Source organism: Ochlerotatus camptorhynchus, unplaced genomic scaffold (genome assembly GCF_037179485.1).
Source record: "Ochlerotatus camptorhynchus isolate MF236.1 unplaced genomic scaffold, CSIRO-AGI_Acam_v1.1 ptg000361l, whole genome shotgun sequence".
Lineage (NCBI taxonomy): Eukaryota > Metazoa > Arthropoda > Insecta > Diptera > Culicidae > Ochlerotatus > Ochlerotatus camptorhynchus.
This window is the reverse complement of record NW_027040849.1, coordinates 72861-84647: the sequence shown is the minus strand read 5'-3', so window position 1 is coordinate 84647 and position 11787 is coordinate 72861.

The following is an 11787-nucleotide window of genomic DNA, read 5'->3' as shown; positions in this document are numbered from 1 at the left end:
TTGTAAAACATCAAATCAATAAACAACCCAAAAACAACCAATTCAGTCGAGGCCTGCGTCCCTCATAGTCAGGATCTATATTTATTTATCTAATTAAATTGAAAAGGATATGTCCTCTCAGCGTGCTGTAATTTGAAACTCGAATTAGCTCTCGTTAGTGGACTATTCATCATCTGTCATACAGGGAAAGCAATAGACAGAGAGATAGAGAGCGAGAGAGAAATATACCAGAAATCCCCACCCAAGTGCTGTTATTCAACTATAGGACGCACTAGGGGGAGGAGTCCTTTTGGCAAAAATAGCAACAGGCAAACAAAACGCATTGGAAGGCCTTTGACTCGGTCCGAAACAAACTTTGAACATCGTTCTTTGGGCAACAGCAGCGGTGCGGTATGGGAAGCCGTAAAATGATTTGGATCACATTTTGATCGGGAGAAGGATGGGTCGTTCCCAGTAAAGTAGGATGGTGCAAAACGCACCGTTTAAGCAAAATCAAGGAGAAAGTCGTGGTGTATGGTTCATAACCATATTTTCTACGAATATCAAGTGATTTCGAACTACAAAACGATGATTTTTCATGATTTTCAAGGTATTATTTATATCAATTCCAAAATGATAGCAGGGCAAAACGCCTGATTTATGATGCAACATGCACCACAACATTGGGGCAAAACGCACCACAACATTGGGGTAAAATGCACCGCATGATAGACAAACCATAACCCCTGCAAGTAGAGAGTGCAAAGGCATGAGGTATTTCAAATGCTTATTCATTTCCAAAGTAACATTGCAAGTTTTATCAAGGTTTTAAAGCGTTCTACAAGTCCAATTCATGGTCTACAGAACCCTAATAAAACCAAAATTGTTACTTGGGCTATGTTACATCAGAAATAAGGTGTCAATAGAGTGTTAAACTGTGATTCATGAAGTAAAATATCTAAAAAATATAGGAAAAGTGAATTCGTTCCACTCTTTTGCGATTTATGCTGTTAAAAGCTTAATTTGTTGTCGATGATTTTAACAACTGTGTCATGTTTTTTTTTTATAATGCGTTTATTTTTCCAGGCTCATTTGCTGTAGCTTTGCGGAGCCAATATTCATTAATTAGATTACAAAATTACTTAAAACTAACGTTAGTAGAGCGGGGGCCCATTTCTCGCAACCATCTCGAGTTTAGGGGTAACCAATTGTAACAAATGTATGGCAGGGTAGGGATTGTGAACACAAGGTTTGGAGAGCAATATGCTCTTGATATGTCATGTTTTGCACAAAATGTATTTTTGTTTAGGAATCAGTTGATCAATTATATGATTTTATGATCAGGAATTATTTGTGAAACCTCCAGTTGAAAACAAACGGAAAATGCCTCTGAGGAAAAGTTATCGTTGTTTTTTCTGTGAGTGGACATTTTACCACAGGGGTGCATTATGGGCTGTTCTCCCTTACCTACGCCTCGTTATCGGCACCACGCGGTCACCACGGCTGGATGATAATCATCATCAACACAGTTGTTGTTATCGTATTAGAGGAGGAGAGACATATGTAGAGAAGTTTGCCCTCTGCAGCGACCGGCATGTGTATGCTTAGATGGCTTCCGTGTTTGGTTTGGTGGTATGTGGAGCTAGTGTGCAATGAGGAAAATAGGTCAGGAGAATTTTGATTGATGGATACAGTAAATGAAAACTATTGAAACTACCGGTCATCGGCGAAGGAAAGCATTACTAGTACCGTAATCCGGGGCAAATCGATTACTAGTTACAATAAACTAAATTGAAAAACTAATGGTATTTAAATCAGTAAATCGTCCTAAATGATATCTTATAATATTGGATTTACATGATTTCTTATGATGAACATGATGAAATTTGATTTTGAAATCTGTGTTAGGAAAGGGTTTTTCACAGGCAATAGGTGATAATTTTAACTATCATAGCAACAGTTGCACATTCGTGCAATTTTTAATAGTACCTACCTGAGTACCTGATGGGCGACGACTCGTTGAATTCAAATCTGCGCCGAACGAAGTAACCGTCGACCTAATGTCCTCAACTGAATAAAGCCAACGCGTGCGTGGTCTACCCCGAAGCCGATGTCCTCTTCCGGGTTCCCTGCTGAATATTGACTTCGCTTGACGCTCTTCCGGCATTCGTGCCACATGTCCAGCCCACTGTAGCCTGCCGTGTTTTATAAGCTTCACAATATCCATGCCGTTATATACTTGGTACAACTCGTGATTCATGCCGCCAGATGCCATTTTCCAGTTTACCGCCGAGTATTGTTCACAGCACTTTACGCTCGAAGACACCGAAAGCTCTCCGATCGGCCTCTTTCAAAGCCGGGCTACCGGCAAAATCAACGTCTTGTACAGCGCGAATTTCGTTTTCGTACGCAAGCTGCGGGACTTCAGCTGGCTACGCAACCCGTAGAAAGCCCTGTTCGTGGCTGCAATACGCCTTTTCACCTCGCGGGTAGCATCATTATCGCACGTCACTAAAGTACCAAGATAAACAAATTCGTCCACAACTTCAAATTTTTCGCCATCTAGCACCACTTCACTACCAACACCACTGTTGCTCCCACGCTTTCTACCGGCGACCATGTACTTCGTTTTGGTAGAATTTATCGTGAGACCAATCCTCGCTGTCTCCCTCTTAAAAGGCGCGAACGCCTCTTCCACTGCTCTACGGTCGATTCCGATGATGTCGATGTCGTCCGCAAAACCAAGGAGCACGCCAGCTCTCCTAATCGCTCCTTCGAGGGCGATGTTGAATAGCAAGTTCAAAAGAGCATCTCCCTGCTTCAACCCATCTAAGGTCACAAATGAGGCCAAAATCTTGTTTGCAACCCGTACACATGATTTCGAACCATCCTGCGTTGCACGAATCAGCCTAATTAGTTTCGTCGGAAAACCGTTTTCTTGCATTATCTGCCATAGCTCGTTTATCTTTACTGTATCGTACGCTGCCTTGAAATCTATGAACAGATGATAAGTCTGCAAGTTGTATTCCCGGAACTTCTCAAGGGTTTGACGTTTACCCTGCGTCAAACCCTTGAGAAGTTGATCCGTCGTTGATCGACCCTCACGAAAACCAACCTGGTATTCGCCGACGAAAGATTCCTCAAGCGGTCTCAATCTATTGAACAGAACACGTGATAATATTTTGTACGCCGAATTCAGAAGCGTGATTCCTCTGTAATTGGCGCACTCCAGTCTGTGTCCCTTTTTGTAGAGGGGACAAACGAGACCATCCAACCAACTAGCGGGCAATTCTTCCTCCTCCCATATCTTGAGCAGTATACGGTGGATCATCTGGTGCAGCTGCTCACTTCCGTGTTTGAGAAGTTCGGCCGGGAGCTCGTCCTTCCCCGCAGCCTTACTGTTTTTCAGCTCTCGTATCGCCTTTTTCACCTCTTCTAGCGTTGGTGGTTCCACAGTTTGACCATCGTCGTCGATGTGTGTTCTGTTTGTAGATGCTCTCTCGTTCTCTCCGTTCAGCAACGTCTCGAAGTACTCCTTCCATCTGGCAGCCACCATCGTTTTATCTGTCAGCAGATTACCTTCACGGTCATAGCACATGGCGGGAGACGGCGCTGTCTTACTCCTCACGCCATTGACAGTTGCATAAAACCTTCGCATATCATTCTGCTCCATACTTTCTTGCGCCTCAGCAATAACGCGTTCCTCGTACTGCCTTTTTTCCTGCGACGGGTTCGTTTCTCGGCTGACCTTGCTACCCTGTACCGCTCTCTGTTTTGACGGGTACCAGACACCAACATCCGGCTTCTGGCGACGTTCTTCTCCTCTGTCACTCGATGGCACTCCTCGTCAAACCACCCGTTCTGGGGACGCCTCTGAGCTGTACCTATCACCTCTCGTCCTGTTGTGCTCACCGCTTCGTGGACAGCTTCCCACAGATTGTTGAGATTCTCGTTTACGTTGATTTCCGCTATCCGCTCATTCAGCTTCTGGTGGTACTCTGCAGCAACACCATCTACTGTCAAACGCTGGATGTTGAAACGCATCGATCTCCGGTTTCTGGAACTCGTAACGGTCGATAGACGCAGGTAGATTGCGCCTACACTAAGCTAGCTTTGCGGAAGTTCTACGACAATCCACATGACTGAAAATGGGCGACGTACTTACGTAGCTGGCTAGTCTAGTAGATACTGCAATCAGGACTCTGCTACCGCACGGTTTTCGACTGTTTAGGGCAGACCGGTCATTTCTGAAAACGGAATAGGGTGACCCAAAAATTTTCGATCAGTAAATTCGGTCGTCCAGCCACGTTTCCGTCAGCACAATCAAATCATATTCGGCCTTCGCAACAGCCAGGAAAAAAATGAGTCAGTTTTAGTCCTCTGCCCACGCACGTTTTGGTAGTAGATCCGGAGACCATTCGAGGAGCAATTACGGGAACTAGAAATCGAAAGGACATCAGTTACCGAAAGATCGGAATCGCTAACATACTCGCCTGAGGTTGCAGGCCAGAAGCCCCGATACCATCACCGACCCCAAGACCGGGACGATGACGATGGCGGACGTCTGCAGCAAGCGCGGCTGGGTCGGGAGGTTCGGAAGCTTCCTCAGTGCCTGTTTTAGGGTGTCCCGGATCCGAGGAAGAGCAGGTGGTGGCATAAACCTGCTGGCAGTTGGCAGGATGGATGCATGGACATGATGTGGCTAGTGTGGAGGTCGCAGAACCGGAAACACCGCTAGAAGTTGAAGCGGTATCAGGCAAAGGAGAGGCTGAATCGTCAATATACTTGCCAGTAATAGCTGGTTGGAAGACCCCCAACCTACATCTACACTCAGGGCCGAGACGACTATGCAGAGCGCTGGCCGGAATAAGCGCGACTGAGGCAGAGAAATCAGGGGCTTCCACAATGCTATCCACGATGCGTCTCGGTGGTGATGGTGGTGGTTCAGAAGCAGTAGAGGTAGCAGCATTATTCTTGGAAATCGTGGAAACATCTAAGGTGTGTTTCGGATGAGCAGATGGACCATTCGGGGATAACGAAGACGCATCGTTTAGCATCGAAGGATTCGGGAGTACATGCTCAACATTGTTCCATGAATCGTTCTCGATGGCCATTGCCTCCAACTCGCTACGGACAGCTACAAGGACTCCTCCACCAGTAGATTTACTGGAAATCACAGATACATCAGGCAATAACTGACCATCATCGAGTCTGATTGAATACGCGCCAATGGTATGTTAGATTTAAACATTTGGGAACTGACATCCCTAATAAAAATGTTATGGTTAATTTGATTAACGACGTGTTCGGGGTATCATCCAAACCATTTGTGGAATAGTTCAATCATTTGTTTGTGGGTTGCAACTCGCTGCTTGTGGGTAGCCTTTCGTTGTGTACTGTAGAACAATGTTCAACGCCACGCGCCGAAGGCTTTGCTGCTGCTGCTGCTGACGACCGGCCGGACACCACCACACACGGCGATTGAATAAGCACCGTTCAGTAAGATCGGATGGAATTCAATTTTGAAATCTGTGCCATAATGTATGAGTTAGGTAAAGGAGTGTTCGTTTGACTAGTACTGTCGCGCATGCAAGCTAGTACGCTGGAGCATGCGAGCTTGTAGTCAGATAGAGAGCTATTGATCCCTCCGACGTTCTGATAATACAACAGCGAGTCTGAAGGAGCAGGTATAGTTTCAATACGTCCTAGAGTTTGAGCAACTTGCGGATGATGCCTTGATGGTGCAGGTGAATATTGGCTGGAATCAATGGACGGATCAGGAGTCATTGAATCGATAGCAGAAGTTGACTTGCCTATGCTGTCGAGTTGGAAGACCCCTGCACTACCCCCGCACGCAGGGCCGGGCTGAACGTTGGCAGAAATGGCTCGACTGCGGTGGGAAGTACAACTTTGGTGCGCTACAGTGTCCGGATGACTTGTGATGGCTGAAGATGTAAGGCTGTCAGAAATTGGCTGCAAGCGATTAATGGATCAGAAGTCATTGAGTACACTAAATCACCATATTTGCCTTTCACGTTGAGTTGAATGACTCCTGAACTACTTCCGCACGCAGGGCCGGGACGACTGCTGAATGCAGGCAGAAATGGCTCGACTGCGGTGGGAAGTACAAGGGCTTCCATGAGACCAACTTCGGTGCGTCCCAGTGCACAGTAAATTAACAGTGGCTGATGCGAAAATCCAGATGGAATTTGCTGGAGTGGCCAAGAGGTGGATCAAGTTCGGTAGAGCCAAGTGAAACATGTGTGTCAATTGGGTGACTCCGTGCTGGGGGATAAACTGGAATTTGGCGTTCGGGAAGGGTTCCAAAAAATTGTAACGGTCCTGTTATTCTTGAACTGACGGCCACGTTGCAGTCGAAAGAGACTTTGCTTTTAGGTCAGGACTTATACCGAGTTAGAACGAAATGAATGACAGATTGCTGACATCCCATTGGTGACTAGTCTGAATGTCTCAGCGTTATTTGTTCCTAACCTCTGCTTCGCCAGTTCACGTACTTGCTCCACTGTGACGTCACGAGAAATACGCGAAAGTTAGAGCCAAAACTTCTGCCTGGGAGGTGGTACAGCGAAAGCTCCCATTAATTGGAGATATTGAATTTCCAGTTCCACACATCAAATCCTGTTGAAGGAGTTCAGGAGGTTCAGGTTTATGTCGGCTTTGCAAATACCCAGTGGCTTTCGTAGTATGAGTTGATGATTTTGCTGTAAGTACACTGAAATTGATCAAAGCGGTGAATTTCAGACGAAGTGCACTTTTGAACTCATTCATGATTTCCGACTTAATTTTTGGAACGATGTCATTATGGTCGCCAAGGACATGTTCTTGCCCAGTCTCATAATTACCTCGTTGAATTGCGGAAACGAATGTCATCCTTTAATTTGGTACAGAACAATTGCGAGCGCATTTTCATCTCATCGTTAACAGCTGAAGGGATATTGACGCATTTGAGGTGGAATTCCGCTTTGCAGAAGCCGCTGCATGAAATGGAATCGTCACCGACATCAGTGGCAAGTAGAAGTCATTTTCAGGATAGAAGTAGGACATACTTGTCAGGATTTGATGCGATTGCCAAAGCAGCGGTACTAAATGGTTAAAAGCAATGCGCATAGAGTAGTATGCAACAACAGAGCAGATAAGCTAGACGGTGAAAGCGAAATTCCACGGAAGAATCCAGGTGATAGCAAAGCTCCAAAATGTTTACAGCAGTGCCACCATGAGCTCAATAGAAGCTCGCAAGGTTCAAAATTTTGCTGATAAATGGCACTTGGGGAAAAAATCGCATGGAGTTTGCTTAGGAAAGTGTTTGTAAACAATGATAAAAATGAATCACTTTCACTACAATACAGCGCCACAGAAACACAACACACCGAATGAAATTCACGGCACTCGAATGCAGTAGCACATAAACGAATGAACGAACGATGAAGGTATAATTTATGACCGATATAACAACATAACAAAGTGTCAATAATTTACAACTAAACACGTAGCTGACAGTGTTGGAAGATTTCCGTTAAACATATTACTAACAAACTGACTCTAGGATCATGAGCAGTAGACTGATGCAAAATTCAATTTTTCGCTCCACAGTGCTAAAATGGTTTCAAATCGGGTCCTGATAAGCCTACCAAAGTTACAACTCATTTGGTTAGAAACAGACTTCGCACAAGCCATTTGAAGTTTACATGTAAATTACTATGGGAAATCTCAACTTTTTGTTCATTGCCTTCTAGTCTTTTTCCATATTGAGCTGTGGAACAGTTCTATAGCCATTCTTATAGAAAATTTTCTCAGCTACAACTTTGCTGAAAATTTTTTCTATGTAAAACAAGACAGGAAAAAGTTATTAATTATTTAAGAGATTGGTAAACTTATGACATGATCAAGCAGCTGCTCTGTAGGCAACACTGTATTTTGCAGTGTGACATAGCAGCCATGATTTTTGTGTCCTATTCAACGCCCCAGAAACACCAATGTTGCCTGCTGAGCAGTTGATTGAGCATGATCATAAGACATCAGCGCATTGAACCATTGATAAATTTCGATTCTTGCATTTAATCAAAAAATAGTCTTGAGCAAAGTTGTAGCTGGAAAAATTTCCTACAAGTAGAGTTGAAGGCTTTTGAAGCAAATCGATATGGTGAATTATTAGATATACATGAACAAAAATCTTGGTTTTACCATAGTAATTCCCATACAAACTTCAAATGGTTTGTGCCATCTCAGTTTCTCACCAAATGAGTTCAAATTTTGAGAGGTTAGTCTGGATCCGATTTGGAATCGTTTAAGTATTGTGGAGCGAAAATTTCAAATTTTGCATCACTCTAATGAGTAGGCATGGGAAATTATTTGCATTCATTTCATACATTCATTTACATTCATTTGCATCTAACTTTTTTCATCAACAGCATTTTGCAAAATGATATATAGAGCTTTTATAGGTTTTGTTATTAGCTATAACTTTTGCTTATAACTCAAATCTGTATGCATCACGATCTAGAGCGGGCAGAGCTTGTTACTGTTTTTCAGTGAATGTCAAATACATTCACTGAAAAACAATAGTGGCTCCTGTTCGCTCTTGTTCGTCATGCATAAGAGATACGGATTTGACTTATTGACAAAAGTTGTAGTTAATAAAACCTACAAAAGCTCTATACACCATTTTGCGGAATTCTGTTGAAGAAAAAAAATAGGGGCAACTGAATGTAAATGAATGCACGAAATGAATGCAAATGATTTTCCATGCCTGATCATGAGTACTTGTTTAAAAAAATTAAATTTAAAAACATCAGGGCTGTAAAAAATATTTAAATATATACTTTAAACAACTATCAATGTAGCCCCTTTTTACGGTACGCATTTACCGACTAAGCTATGGGAGGTGTGAATGGATGTTTTGATTTTATGATTACTTTCCATTACAGTTCGATTTTGATCTGACATCCGCTCATTTTCCTGCCCTACTAATTTAACATCCCGCCAAACTGACTCCAGTATGTCGCGTGTACGACATGGATGTGCGGGTATCCATCCTGTCACATGGCATTTGAAAGAGCACCCATCGTTAACACCCACTGGTTCCTTCAGCACATGGCAGCAGCTCTACCGGAGAAGTCTTACACAAAGTTGTAGGACAAACTAGATGTCAATTCATTTTCTGCCTGTTGCCACTTGCGGAATGACTGTTGTTATCCGGGATAGATGGTAGTTTTCTCCATGAAGCCTTACTATCACAGAGTAATTTTTATCGCTTCCAGCACTTAAATTGAGGATTGCTCTGCTGGAAGAAAATTGAATTTTATACACAAGCTTCTGAAAATATGATGTTACACAGAACACAGCGATGCTCAAAGCTGTAATAAACCGGAATTGTTAAACACTGTGCACCTATTACTGACTCGACTGTTTGCGGTTAATTTCCTGCGCACTTTGCAACAACTCCTGATTCTGTTTCTGCAAAGCTTGCAATTATCATCGCATTAAGCGGCTGCCACAAATAACAACACTTTTACCCATGATGCTGAGCTGCAAAACTGACATCGTTTCCAACAGGTGTAGGAATCAAATTATCCGGAAAGAAATTCCCCATTTCTTGGATTTTATATCACAAATGCAAACTTCCTCCTCATCCGCCGGGTGCTGGAACTCTTGTCTATTTGAAAAATATTAACCTTACCGAATATTTATCCCTTCCAGGCAACGAGGAAATAATTGAAATTCCAGCTTCGAGTTCAATTCCCCATCCGGCATTTGATGACGCCAGCGATCCCTCAATCTCGACATCAACTCAGGCAGCGCGCACCATATTGGCCCCTCTGGGGTTTGAGAGGATAAAGTATCACCACGTATTCTCACCCGGAACCCAATTTGTGGATTGACTCCCTTGGCAAAGCAGTGTATAAAGGCGTCACAAAGAAAAATTTAATACGGAAAGTGAAACCGGACACTTCCTATGCAAATTTATCAGCGTAAAAGAATTGTACACATTTTTGCAATATAAAACCCTTCGCACTTGTTCCTCTGCCTCCGTTCTATTTCAGTATTACATGACGAGCGGACGGACGGACGGTCGGAAAACTCGCTGCTACTGACCCCAAAGTGTCCAATCCACTCAGAATTTCAAATCGATTTCCCCAGAGGAACGCCGCATAGGGTTTAGTTGCTGCTGTTACTGGTACTGGCGGGGGATGTTAGCAGCAGAGTGACAGACACACTTCACTTAAGTTGAAACTAGTTGAAGAAATGGACATCGATTGATGATGTGTGGAACGTTCTCCTCGTCCGAAAGCATGGAAACTTGACGAGTAGTTTCTTCGAATCAGGTATTAAACCGATTGTTGGAAAGTTATGAATTGGATAAAGGTCACTCCTAGAGAGGGTACCTAAATTGTGCATTTTCAGCTGTGTTTAGCAAAAGTCTATACATCACAGGTTTGTACAGTGCTGTGTTCCTGAAATTTCTTTTTTTCTTTTCCTTTATTTAACGTCGGTCTCTGTTCCGCAATCTAGTGCCAATCACCGACGGACATCGATTGCCATCCATTGACGGCATTCGAATGTGCAGAAAGGCAGCTTCCACACTTGCGTAGGATATCGCACCCATTCAACACGCACATGGGCCGGGACCAACGGCTTTACTTCCCTTCCGAAGGAAGACGTGACCAGAGATTTTTATGCCTCAGAAAAATCCCACCGACCTCGGCTGGGATTGAACCCAGACCAGGGTGTTGGAAAGCAGCACGCTTACCACTACACCACCGGCTCCGGCTCCTGAAATTTGAACTAAATATAAAAAATATAAATCTGCCTAAAATAACGATGCACCCGCCCCTGAGGTTGATGACGTTGTTTCAAACGGTGTATTATCTAGTTAATATGGAACATTGCAAAACATTTACACTGTATCGCACCGTAATTATCTGGTGGCAAAGGTAGCATTTACCACACATTTAAGCCGCTCTAATGTTCCTTGAGTATCGTAAAGTTCATTTACCCTTGTTTCTTCAAATTATTCTGAATTTCTAAAAGTTCCGTCTACATTTTCCAAGCACCATCATTTTTTTTTAATTTATCTCATATCATACTTGATTTTTACCAACATTCAGGGAAAACTTTGAACTGAAACCAAAACCTCGAACAAAAGAAAGTTTCCAAACCTACCTACCAGTAAGTTACCCTTACCCTAAAGTGACCAGACGTCCCGGATTTATCCAACATGTCCCGCATTTACAAGTGTCCCGGAAAACGTCCCGGATTACCAAATGTCCCGGAAAACGTCCCGCATTTGATAAGTGATTTTAAAATTTTCATTAGTGCACTCTTATTTTAAATCCATTTCTAAAGGGTTCGACTAATACTGAAGGGTATGAAATGACATTTAAAGAAAGAGAACAATATTAATCGGAACAACAACAATAACAACAACAACAAAACTTTTGTCAACTATTGTCAACAACTATGATTTAAATAAAATGCTCGATTTGCAAAATAAAAGTATTTTTATATTGCACTCGTATACCTCACCGTGTAAAATTTTGAAACCATCATCACTCTCATAGTTCTTCTATTCTCCACGAGTGCCAACTTTGATTTGCCAATACTGCACACACTGCAAATTGAAGGAGTGCGAGCAAGACGCATGCAGATAAGTGGGAAAATAATGAAGCTATTCATCCATGTGTGCAGCTTGACAGAGAAAGGTAACTAAAAAAAGTTGCTCAATTGATAATTGTCCAAGGACACCCCAGCAGTCCTGGGTTCAATCGCAGTCGGCGCCGCCGGAATGTT